At 39.2% G+C, this 11,176-nt stretch overlaps 1 long non-coding RNA gene across 1 annotated transcript; it reads left to right on the top strand.

Moving 5' to 3' along the window:
• The first annotated feature begins 344 nt into the window (after positions 1-344).
• Positions 345-9,708, top strand: LOC122223685. Its single transcript, XR_006204393.1, has 2 exons — positions 345-494; positions 9,536-9,708. It is a non-coding gene; the product is annotated as an uncharacterized LOC122223685 (long non-coding RNA).
• Positions 9,709-11,176: the final 1,468 nt, after the last annotated feature.

Below are 11,176 nucleotides of genomic sequence, written 5' to 3' on the forward strand. Positions count from 1 at the left end.
ACCGACTGAGCCACCCAGGCACCCCGGTTTCCAATATGATAGCAACTAACCACATGTAGGCAATGAACATTTGAAATCCAGGCAATAAAACCGAGGAAATAAATTTTTAATTTTACCTAATGTTAACTTATTTTAATTTAATGTTAATTTAAAAAAAAACCTAAATATTTGAACTTTAATAGCTACTGGCTTGGGCAGCGCAGCTCTGGAACCAAAGTAGCTACTCCTATTTTGCAGGAATTTAGAATCCAAAGGGATGATGTCATAGAGTGGGTAGCCAACAGGAGGCGAGCTTGAGAACAATTACAAACTATTGCATAAAATTCAAAATTATACAAAATACATCTAAACATTGAGATCATCTAATGAAGTGATCTGTGTGGGATGAGGTTAATGGAAAGAAAGCATTCAGAGAAAATAGGATTTCAGGAACTGTTATGGTGGAGAAAGGAAGAGCAGAGGCAAGTGAAAGAAAAAGGACCATTTGGAGGAATGTGAGCAAGATGTTGAGGCAAATCTGAAGGGAATGTGAATATTGACACTGATTAGTGGCAGAATATGCCATCCCAATGATACCTCTTTGGCATAAGGCTCCTCTTTGAGAAGGAGCAGACACAGGAGAAGCTCTGAAAATGGAGTAGAAGTTACCCTTTTGTAAGAGAAATTGATATTTATAAAGAAATCTCTATTTGGAAGGGTATCTCCCTCACTGTACCAGGAAGAGAAGGATAACCAAACCAGAAGAAACTCTTATCAATGCAGAAGTCCCTGACTTAAATCTTCATGGCAAATCTTACTCTTGTTTACCAGACTTGTGCTGCCCATCTCCCCGTAACTGACTTCCCCCAACCCTTCTGTCTTTTGTCTTTAGCTAAGGATGGTATTTAAGCCTGAATGGTATATCACCTCTGAGAGTTACTCAGTTTTCTGAATACTTCCCTTGTATCCAGTAGGTATACATTATAAACTTCTGTTTGTTTTTCTCTTATTAATCTTGTTTTATAGGGCTCCAGCTGAGAACTTAGAAGGGTAGAGGGAAAATTATTTTACTCTCCCCTATGTTGGTAACATGGAAAGCCATTATCGGATAGTGTGGACACTGTAAAGGATAAACAAATGGAGAGAGAGCAAGTAAATGAGAGAGAGAGAGAGAGAGAGAGAGAGAGGAAACAAACACTAAAAATGTTCAAGTACTGTGACCTGGCACATCTTTTGTTCTTTCGTTTATTCCCTAAAAATGGTTTCAAATAATAATAGAAGATTAGCTAACCCATTTGGTTTATGAATTTGTGTAGGGGAGGAATTTTTATTGTACCCTTCTAGGTTCTGTGGCTGGTCCAATCATTAAAATGACATAAGACAGATTAACAGGAGAAAAACAAATCTATTTGCGTACATGTGCAGGAGACCCAAAAGGCAACCAGGCAATTGAGGTTTATAAAACATCCTGAGCTAAGGAAAAGGTTTCAGAGGAGGGAAAGCAATTTATAGGAAGGGGAGAGAGGAAATGTTTGGCAAATCAAGGTTAGGCAGATCAGTTTCTTAAGTAAAAATGGTTTATCTCTGGCAGTAGCTCTCTTCTTGGTAGAGGCCCCCTTTCCAACGTAAATTTCCTTTATAATTGCATATTTCCCCCACAAATGAAAAAATTACATTTCTTTTAGGCATTTAAGGGGGAGGTTACAAGCTTCTCACGAGTCTTCTGGGTCTTGATTGCCTTCAGGTCAAAGTAATCCTCCTGCGAGAGTGGCATGTTAAGGAGGAGCAGTCTTGTTCTGAACTCCTTTGTTTACATCGTATTTGGAAATATATATAGTCTTTTATTATTTAATATAAACCTCTTTTGCAAATGATATTGCATTTGATCTAATGACTTTCCACTTCACCTCTCTTTTCTTTCAACCCTATAAACACACACACACACACACACACACACACACACACACACTTCACACTCCTGCCAAATACCATGTTCAGAAGTGCTTCTCAAATTATCTGAGGTGAAGAACCAGTTTTTCTTTTCCCAATCCATCATGAACTCATATAAAAATACAACAACAACAACAACAACAAGAAGTAGAAAGATGGAATAAAAAGATATACAAAATACAAGCCAGGTTTTCTTTTCTTGGATTCAACATGTATAAAGGTACTCTGACATACTGCTTTGAAAGTTTCTAAATGCTTCCTTTCAATTTATTACTTGTTTCCTCATGGACTTGTTAAAAAATGATTAAAGAAGACAAACTATGTGATAACACCTCATGAAGCAGATAGCCTCCATTCAGAGAATTGTTAAATGGGGAGAGAGAAAGACTGAAAGCTTTTACAGGACAAAGAATAAAGAACAAGGAAGAGAGAAAGAGAAAATATCAGATTGGCTGGGGCTACATAGTCAACTTTGCTTGGGGTGAGAAGGAACAAGGAAATAAGGAGGAGTCCTAAATTGGCGGGACTTTTGGGGACTGGCTGCCTGGATAGTCTGTTTCTGGTGAAGCCGAGCATTCATAGGGACATGAAAGTTATCTAAATTTCAGTTCACTGATGTGGCACCCAGGGAAGGAGCAGTTCCATCGTGGGACTCGAAATTTATTTCAAAACTGGTTACAAATAATGTGCTATTTGGCACCTACCCATGCATCACACTTTCAATAGCATTGACTTAGATGCATGAAGATTTGTCTATGTAGAATGTTGTGTAATAAATAAATAAATAAATAAATAAATAAAAATTTATATACACAACACACTGCATAGACAATATTATTTTTCTGATCTTCAACTATTTACACCTTTAAAACGAAGCAAATCATTTGAAGTTCATAATCTATAAGGAAACAAAATTTTGCTTGAAAAGTCCTTTTTAATTCTTTGCTTATTTTCTTGCGCTCAAATATTTTTAAAATGTCAGTTTTCCAATGAACTCTTGTGTTCAAGAGTCTTGTGTTCTTGTGTTGGACACCCCAAATGATTATGTAGGGGTATTGATCTCTAATACCTAATGTTTGTCTGTTTAATGTGTTTCTTGTTAAGAACATTTTTATTCTTAAATGAAATCTTATGAGATAGATGCTTATAACATTAGTGTATGGCCACAAAAACCAGTGAGTTATCATAAAATGGCTGAGTTTTCACAAACATCAATGTCTTCCTGCTGTACATGAGGACACAGAAAAAGTCTGGCCAAGAAAGGGGTGAGAAAATCAGTGTTTAGCACTGAAGGATTTGCAAATGTGCAAAGTGCAAATTTGTTTATCAAAAACATGTGAATACAGCTTGCTTAAGGTTTTATTTACTTTAAAAATTTCTTCATCTAGAGGCACCTGGATGGCTCAGTCAGTTGAGCATCTGACTCTTGATTTCGGCTCAAGTCATGATCCCAGGGTCATGGGATCAAGCCCTGTGTCAGGCTCCAGGCTGAGCATGGAGCCTGCTTGAAATTCTCTCTCTCTCTCTCTCTCTCTCTCTCTCTCCCTCTCTCTCTCTCTCTCTCTCTCTCTCTCTCTCTCTCTCTCTCTCTCTCCCTCTGCCCCTCTCCCCCACTCACACACACACTCTCTTTCTAGGATAATAATGAAAACGTTCCTTCATCTAACACTGCATTTATTCCTCTGAAAATTTAGGACAAACATAAAATCACAGTAGAAGCCCACAGAAGAAAAAGCAGGTGCATATCATTTAGGAATAACAGCCTCAGAAAAAACGGAAATTAAAGCTCAAAGGCTGTTGCATTTATTCTCCCTTCACTCCCTTAAAATCTTGAAGACTTTGTGTTCTATTTCCAAAAAATGTGGTTAGTGTTTTAACATTTCCACCAATTTTGCTGAGCAATCTAATTTGACCTCCATTTAAGAGAAAGCCTTTCTTGGTCTTTTTGTCATTACCATACAACATGAAAAGCAAATATTATGAGTGATCCTTGATTGGATCCTAGATTAGAAAAAAAAAAAACAAAAAATCTTTGACAGGGCATTAAGACAATGGAGAAAATTTGAATATAGGCCACATTTATTAGATAATTTTATTATATCAACATTAAACTTCTTTGGTGTGATATATTATGGTTATATGGGAGAATATCCTTGTTCTTAAGAAACACATGGTAAAGTATTCAGAGAGAAAGTGCCATGATATCTGCAGCATACTTTCAAATGCTTCAGCATTAAAAAATAAGGCCCATTGATATAGATAGATAGATGATAGATGATAGATAGATAGATAGACAGACAGATAAAACAAGCCAATGTGGCAAAATGTTGATAATTGGTATATTTAAGCAAGACTGTTCCTAACCCTGAAGGGTCTGGGTCAAAAGTACGAATGGAGACTCATATACCATGCCTAAATATTTAAAGTTATAAAGCAAACTCATAAAATAATAAAATACATTCTATTCTTTACTTTGACCAATGCATCTTCATAATGATCTGGAAACCAAGTTCAAATTTAGAATTCACAAACACCTGTAAGTTTTATGTTAAAACATAGCAATTCAAGGAAAGGCAGCCCTGGTCTCCTGGCCTGCAACCATTTCTCACCCATTCCTAAGTCCATCCTGCACCATAAGGGGCTCTATGCACACCTGTGTGGACACCTCAGTTCATGAATTGAAGCACCACCCGTGGGGTAGCAGAATGTGAAACCCCAAAACATGCCCCTTTGGCAGAAGATTATTTGGAGTTGAAGACAACTGAGAAGATGCAGATATAAGAAAAGCTTGCTGCCCTCCCTCTATTTGCCCAAAACAAGGACATAAATTTTCAAGGATATCTCTCTTCCCCTCTCTATCAAGAAGGACAAAAGTTAGTCACTAGAGATAACTTTAGATCCTATCAGCGTGGAAATGGTACTGGAAGAATCTATATAACAAACCTTACTATCCAGCTTTTATCTACCATTAGTTTCCTATATATCTGTGTGTTCATTATTTGCTGCCCTTAGAGACTCAAAGTCTATTTCCTTTGTCTGTGACTTCTATAGAAATGTGTTGTTCCTTTGCTAAGATACTGTATGAACTGAGGTTCTAACTAAAGCTTTAAGTTACTGATCTTTCCCTAGGTATCTCCCATCCATACAAGAGGTATACATATTAATAAACTTCTCTGTTAGTTTTTCTCTTACTAATCTATCTTTGGCTATAGGAGTCCATCCAAGAACTTAGGGAAATTACTTTCCTCACCTTCACATCCATATCATGCAGCTCCCCACTCTCAGAAACAGATGTTTCTTGGCCACCATTGGGCCAAGGGCTATGCACAGTGGAGATGGTCTAACCTCAGGAAAATGGACCCCCAAAAAGATGAAAGTAATAGGAATTCCAGGCTCTAGGACACCTGAAGCATGGAATAAAAGTGAGGGGTTGTGGCAGGAGATGAGCTCCAGATGGGCATACCTCTTGGCTCAGAATACCTCTCATCCCTTGAGTAAGGCCAAGGCTAGAGGAGAAAATAGGGAGCCCTCCAACATATGGGTAGTGTTGGATATAAGTGAAGGGATATGGATTTCCAATGAATTGTTCTTTCAATTAAAAAAATTTTTAATGTTTATTTTTGAGAGAGAGAGAGATACAGAGCATGAGCACGGGAGGGGCAAGAGACAAAGGGAGACACAGAATCTGAAGCAGGCTCCAGGCTCCAAGCTGTCAGCACAGAGCCTGACATGGGGCTCAAACCCATAAATCATGAGATCATGAGCAGAGCTAAGGTCAGAGGCCTAACCAATTGAGCCACCCAGACTCCCGTCTTTCAATTTTTGACTTTAACATTTGGGCATATTTTTTCCTACTTTCCAAAAATGCATTGGAGATGTTTTGGAAAAAAAACAATTTTGTATCCTATTCTTTTTACATATCTTTCTAATAATTGTACGGGAGGGAAATTAATCCTCCCTCTACCCTCAAAGTTCTTAGCAAAGACCTCTGTAATAAAAGAAGTTTATTAACGTGTATACCTCATGTATGCATGGGAGATGACCAGGGAAAAATGAGTAACTCAGAGGTGCTCAGAGTTCAGGCTTAAATACCATATTAATTGGGGAGGGGAGGAAGGTATAGGCCTCATAGGGGAGAGTAAGTGATTTTTAGGGAAGATGAATGGGTTCTTAGAAAAAAATAGATGGGAGATATGATAATTTGTGGTCAAGTTTGGATGTGGTGTCAGTGATTCCTGGTTGATGAAACTCCTGGGGAGGGATCTATAACTGAGTTCCTTTTGTTGCTCTGTCTTGAGGCAGATACGAGCAGTTCAGAGATAGCCCTCCTTGCATTTATTGCTTTTCAAATGTCTACAACTCAAAATGCCAAAGCAGCATATTATGAGGTAGCATGTCCTGAACGCCTACATTCATATTTTGAGATGGCATATTCTGTTACCCTTAGCAATAATCATTTACATGACTAAAAACTCTTTGCAAATATTATTTTTAATATTCATTAGATCCAATCTGCGATATTGTGACTTACAGTAAGAAAACATTTTTGGTCTTCATCCTTGTTCTTGGCCTGGAGCTCTTCAAACCCCTGGAATTTCCTACGTGTTGAGAGTGAAACAAAGTGTCTTTTGTTATGTTAATGAGGTGACTAGCCGCATTGCACCCTGGGGGGGGGGGCTGGTTGCCAAGGGAAACAGCCAGGTGTTTAGAAGGCTGGAACTTTTGATCTCACCCCCTGATTTCCCAGGAGGAGAGAGGGGCTGGAGATTGAGCTTAATCACCAATGGCCATTGATTTAATCAATCATGCTTATGTAATGAAGTTTTCATAAAAAACCAAAAGGAGATTTGGAGAGCTTCCTGGTGGATGACCCCATGGAAATTTGTTTGTTTAGATGTTTATTTATTTTTGAAAGAGACAGAGCATGAGTGGGGGAGGGGCAGAGACCGAGGGAGACACAGAATCTGAAGCGGGCTCCAGGCTCCCAGCTGTCAGCACAGAGGCTGACGTGGGGCTCGAACTCAGGAACCATGAGATCATGACCTGAGCTGAAGTCGGAAGCTTATCGACTGAACCATCCAGGCGCCCCAGAACTCATGGGAATTTAAGGATTGTGGTATGCTTAGAAAGCATGGGAGCTCTGAGCCTTTTCCCACATGTATTGTTTTATAGTATATCCTTTTATAATAAACTGGCAAATGTTTCCCTGAGTTCTGTGAGATGCTGTAGCAAATCACTCGACCCTAAGCAGGGGGTTGTAGGAACCGCCAATTTATAGCCACTTGGTCAGAAGCACAAGTTACAAACCTGCACTTAAAATTGGCTTCTCAAGGGGGTGGAGGGGAGTCTTGTACAACAGTGTCCTTAACCTGTGGGATCTGGCGCTATTTTCTTTCTTTTTTTTTTTTTTTTTTTTAAGTCTATGTATTTATTTTGAGAGAGAGAGAGAGAGTGCATGAGCGCACAAGTTGGGGAGGGGCAAAGAAAGAGTGAGAGAGAGAATCTTAAGCAGGATCCCCACTGTCAGCACAGGGCCTGACTCCCTGCATCATGACCTAAGCCAAAATCAAGAGTCAGAAGCTTAACCGACTGAGCCACCCAGGTGCCCGCTGATGCTATTTTCTAGGTAAATAGTTTCAGAACTGAGTTGAATTTAGGCCACCTGGACGGTGTCTGCTGGGAATTTCCCATTGACAGCACTCAGGCCTGTGGCTACACGTGAGTTCTGGGAGAGCTGGAAAGTCAGTCTGACAGTTTCCCAGAAGGAGAGGGAAATAACATGACCCAACCTACCTGAACTCTTCCTTCTACTAACAGAGTAGACAACTGCAGGTTGTACAGGTAATTTACGGTGTCAGCCTGTCAAGGCACGAAAGCAAGAGGCCTCTAGGGTTTTGTTTTGTTTTGGTTTGTTTTGTTTGTTTTTCCTGGTGGACTCCATGAACCTCTACTCTGCCAAATGTGGCCACAGATCTCTTAGAATCCCCCTTCAGTCTTCAGCCTGCATAAATACTTAAGAGATTGAAAACCTTCCTGAGGAATTCATATTGCTAGCAATCCCTTTCAAATGTGCTTTGTGACAACAATTCTGTTAGACCTTGTGTTTGAGCCAGTCTGGTGGTAGTGTTCACTGTATACTCTCTATTGTGTATATTGTATTCACTCTAAATGAGGAGTCCTTCGATTTGTGGAAATTGCTTCCCAATGGTTTCTCTGCATTTTTTAAAATGATGAATTTCTTATAAAGGAGGTCCAAGTTACTAATTTTAGTTTACATTCATAGTGTTATTTTTACAGCTGGAGCAGAGAGTGACTGTGTGCTATTCACTAAAATTTTGAGAAAATGTCAGGCCTTAATGGATTTATATTTCGAACCTTTCTGACTTTACTTTTTTTGCATTGATTTTAGGTATTGACTGAACTCATAATCAAGTTGCATGTCTGGCAGAGTTGGGGAATTCAGTTGCTGTCATGCTAAATAAAGGCCTTAATCTGTGGAGGGGGAGATTAAAAAGATCATTTTAAGTTAAAGGATGGGCATTCATTTAAGCATTCCAAAAGAAAGTATCCAACTGGATACGTCCTAAGGAAGTCTTATTGGATGTGATTTTAGCCAGTAGGACTACCAGTTAGGCTAATTGCCAATGTTTGCCCCATGAGCAAGAAGGTTGCAAATTGAATTCAGATGGTTAGTCATTGATACACACACACACAGGAATCTGCCAAAAGATTGTTGAGGAACAGAGAGAGACAAGGGTTCAGATGGCCTCAACCTAAATTCCCAAAATATTAGGGGAACACGTTAATAGGACTAGTGAGAATACTATTTGTGTTCCTTAGAGGTAACATTAATTCTGAAGTTATTTTTTTTTCTGTTGCTTCAGGAAAAAAGCAAAGATAAAAGATGAAAGAAATATGTTGCTGTTAATAAACCACTACCGTTGGCAAAACAATTAATCATTTACTCAACAAGTGTTTATTAAGCATTGGCAGTAACTAGTGAAGATGCGAAGCTAAATGAACAGAAGTTTCTGCCCTCAAACAGCACATAGCTTAGAGCAGAGGATGATAATTGCAAAACCATGCTATAAGGGCTGTAATGGGGGCATGCATAAGGCGTGGAGGGGGCACAAAGAAGGAAGCAGGTTTGGAGAGGGTGGTCAGGGAAAGATTTACAGAAAAGACCTTCTGAACACACCTCAAAGGATGCATAGGAGGGGCACCTGGGTGACTCTGTAGGTTAAGCATCCAACTTCAACTCAGGTCATGATCTTGTGGTTTGTGAATTCAAGTCCTGAATTGGGCTCTGCATGAATTCTCCCTCTCTCTCTCTCTCTCTCTCTCTCTGCCCCTGTCCTACTAGCACTCTCTCACTCTCTCAAAATAAATAAATAAACTTAAAAAAAATATTTTTTAGAAAAAGGATTCACAGGAGTTTGCCAGTGTAAGTAGTGCTTTTCTGGGAGAGGAAAAGCATACCAAAGCTTGTCAGAGCATAAAGGGACTCACCAACTTTCACATCAATTCCTTAATAAGCTGTTTTCATAGCAGAACTTTTTTTTATTTCAAGGTCTTCTCTTTTGATTTGCTTTTCTTTATATTTTAGAGAAAACCTGTGTGTTGGAATGTCTAATGGAGAGCCAAAGCAATCTCGCCATTGTGGAGTCCAGAGCACCCAGGATGACATCTGAATCTCTTCTGCTGCCCTAGTTTCCCTAAAAGATTCCTTGGCAAACCATGTGAATGAAAGCATGACCATTAGAAAAAGGGCATTTTAAATCTCTGGTCTTTTTCAAATTAAAAACATACAAGGGGCACCTGGCTGGTTTAGTCAGTTGAGCATCCAACTTTGGCTCAGCTCATGACCTCACAGTTTGTGAGTTCAAGCCTCACATCGGCCTCGCTGCTGTCCATGTAGAGCCTTCTTTGAATCATCTGCCCCCGTCTCTATCTGCTCTCCGTCTCTATCTGCCCCTTAACCCACCCCTCAGAAATTAATAAACATTAAAAAAAATAAAAATAAAACATACAAAACACTTTTCTTTAGCCATATAATTAAATTTGATTATTCAGGGACATAGGGATAAAAATTGGGATAACCAAACCAAGAAATAGGGAAAAGAATAGAGGAAACAATGGCAAAGTTCATTTTTAAAAATCAGAGTAAAATTGAAAGAATTAAAATCAAGTATACCCGTTTTTACACTAATTATGAATGGACTGATTCCCCATTAAAGTCAGACACTGAATGAGCTTAAAAAAAAAATAGACTGCCCTTAGGGCACATGGGTGGCTCAGTGGGTTAAGCGTCTGACTTCGGCTCAGGTCATGATCTCACGGTCTGTGAGTTCGAGCCCCCAGTCGGGCTCTGTGCTGACAACTCAGAGCCTGGAGCCTGCTTCAGATTCTGTGTCTCCCTCTCTCTCTGCCCCTCCCCTGCTCACACTCTGTCTGTCTTTGTCTCAAAAATAAGTAAAAAAAAAAAAATAATAATAATAACAATAATAATAATAAAAGACAAGAAAAAAAGAGACTGTCCTTAATGCTATTTACAAGAAACACTTGACACACGATGACAAAAAGAAAATAGGATAGTAACTGAAATCTGTAAATTATCTCAAAATCCACATTTGTTCATGATTTTAACTGCTTTCTTCCATCAGTCTTCTTGCCTCAATTGAAGATAGAAAAGTCAAATTGGCAGCTTGAAGTATCCTCAGTATTTATGGACAACACAATTCTCTGACAGAAATATAAGTAACGAATTTATCTTAAAGCAAGTTGTGTCTGTCAGAGTCCAGTCAGGAAAACAGAAATTGCAACAACAGAGACAAGTAATTATGAGAAACTGGGTATACAAGTGTTAGAGACACCGTGAGGTGACCAAAGACAGCAAGTGCAGGAAACAGCCACAACTCCCTCATTTGGGGGGAACAAAAGGAAAGTTGAGTCTGTCAGAATCTAGAAGTCAGTGCCCTAACTTGCCATACCTGAAGCCTAGAGACTCTTGGACGATTGCCATGTTATGTCAGCAAGGAGATACATAGTAGGCATGCTACTACAGGAAACTTCCCTTTGTTTCTTACTGTAGGCCTCTCCTTAACCCTGTTTCCTGGTGAAGACGATACTCCATATGGAAGTACAGGGTCTCCTTTTTCTAAAGAAGGTAACTCTAAGTCCTACAACCCTACTAGTTGGCCAAATGGCCTCCTTGACACCATTATGTTAGGACAACACCAGAATTTTA

This window comes from Panthera leo, chromosome B4 (genome assembly GCF_018350215.1).
Source record: "Panthera leo isolate Ple1 chromosome B4, P.leo_Ple1_pat1.1, whole genome shotgun sequence".
NCBI lineage: Eukaryota > Metazoa > Chordata > Mammalia > Carnivora > Felidae > Panthera > Panthera leo.